The sequence below is a fragment of the Dipteris shenzhenensis genome, chromosome 11 (assembly GCF_047967505.1).
Source record: "Dipteris shenzhenensis isolate YYH24624 ecotype China chromosome 11, Dip_SZ_1.0, whole genome shotgun sequence".
In the NCBI taxonomy this organism is placed as follows: domain Eukaryota; kingdom Viridiplantae; phylum Streptophyta; class Polypodiopsida; order Gleicheniales; family Dipteridaceae; genus Dipteris; species Dipteris shenzhenensis.
The window spans coordinates 39,400,642-39,402,803 of record NC_141606.1 but is presented as its reverse complement, the minus strand read 5'-3'; positions in this window follow the sequence as shown (position 1 = coordinate 39,402,803).

Sequence of the window (2,162 nt, the reverse complement as noted above, 5' to 3'; positions counted from 1 at the left end):
AATGTGGTCATCATGTCAACATACCCACCTGTGCTAAGGCTCCTTCAACCTATGATCCCAATGTTGTAGCAAAAAGGCCACACTTGGCATTGTCGGATCCGCTAATAATAGGAGGCAAGCAATATCTTATATTATATGATGTTTTGGAGGCTACCAATTTGTGAGGATGAGGCCCTCTACAAGATAAGCAACAATGACTTCATGGATCTATTTGACTTTGGAATTGGACATTGATCCAAAGACTAATGAGATTGCTTGCTTGATGACTTCACCAACTTGGAGGATACCCAAAATAGCAAATCATATCATTGAGATTGAAACTCTTACATGCCTTTGCATACCATCCTTACAAAGCTAGCCTTTGGGATGACGAGTTCAAGAGACTCTTGATATTGTGGATCTCCCTCCATTGTGCCTAGCTTAAACTTCCTCCTCCCATTTCTTTAGCTTCCTCCTCCCATATCTGAAAGCACTTTCATCTTTTAACTCTTCATCTAGTTTCAAGTTATATGTATTAGTGAGGTGTAGGCGTCAATCTTCTCAATTATTCTCAACGATACCATGAAGTGCACAAATGTATACTCTCTCTATGGAAATGAACAACATCGGTTTCCAAACGATTTGGCGGCTTTGTTCGTATCCTTGCCTTATCCTTTTGCTACTCTTTCTCCCATGCGCAATAGGCAAGGGTGCTTTGTTTTTGCTCCTTGAGAAACAATTTATAGTTTTTACATTACCAAAAGCTAGATGACACTCTACCTAGTAGGTTCCTTTATCATGAAGTAGCTCGCCATCCTTATGTCCTTTTATCACATAGGAATATCTCTTTGATCAAAGAACCACTTTAAATCTTCATGTGATTCTTTAAGGACCTACAATTTACATCTCAAATATTATGCCAATTTGTAAGCTCAAAGACTAAATCCATATTACCTCAATGCAAGTAGCCAAAAAATCTCTTATTGTGATTGAGTGCTTTGCTTTGGTTCATCAAGAGGAAGCTCAATGTTCAAAATTCTATTCATAAGTTTAGCTTCCTCTTAAAAAGAGGAAGTTCAATGTTCATGCACCCATTGGAGTATCTTTCATGTATCCTAACTTTTTTTTTGGACTTTGAAATCTCTTAATTTAAAGTGGTGTCTTTAATCTAGCTATCACAATGGGCTTATAGGATTGAAGATAGGTGAGCTTCATTCAAGATGTTTACTAATGAACATTTAATGTGTCAATCTTACCTTGTAATCCTTGATTTTCCTTCTATAGACTAGCATACTGTCTTTCCTTCTCAATCATCATGACAACTACACATTACATAGATGATATGCAATGTTGATTCCAATCCTATATAATCCTAATCTTTTCATCTCTTTTAAAAACCAAAGATTGTAGCGGTGTGAAGAACATTATCTCCATGAACTTATAGCCTTCAACAATATCCTAATAAACCATTCTCAGGCTCAAGCAACTTCTTCGTAAATATAGTAAAACATGGAATTGTGAAGCTTCAAAAGACAATTCATGAGAAATGAATAGTGTTCACAATGAGCCCTTTCTTGATCCAATTCATCTCAACCCACGTTTCAATAAGGTAGTATAAGGGGCTAGGCATGAAGCTGATGATTGAAAGAACCTCTAAATGATCTAACTGTGAATAGCTTCATGATGGAGATTAGTGCTCTATGCGAGAAGTTTATCCATGTACCGCCGAGAAAATATGCTTATGAGAACACTATGAGCTATTACTAAGGGGCTTATGCTCGAGCTATTACTAAGGGGTTTATGCTCGGGCTACCTCTATGGGGCTTATGCTAAACTTGCCAAGCTATAATACCCTGATACTCACCTTGAAAACAAATTGTTTGCATTATCCAACCATGTGGATGTGAGAGCAATACTTAGGAAAACTACGAACCAAGTCATGTGATGGAAGAACTATGCATTAAAGATCAAGCCTATAATAAAATCATGACAACAATGTGTCCATGTAAAGTCGCATTGATTGACATTTTTTGGCATACATTAGCCTTGTATAGCCTCTTGAGTATTCTCGATGGCATGTATGTGCAAGATGTGTGCAATTGTCCTAAATTTGATAGAGAGATCACAACCAAGTTTATCAATGATACGCTGCCAATTGCCACGATACTGAGCTGGTGTCAGAT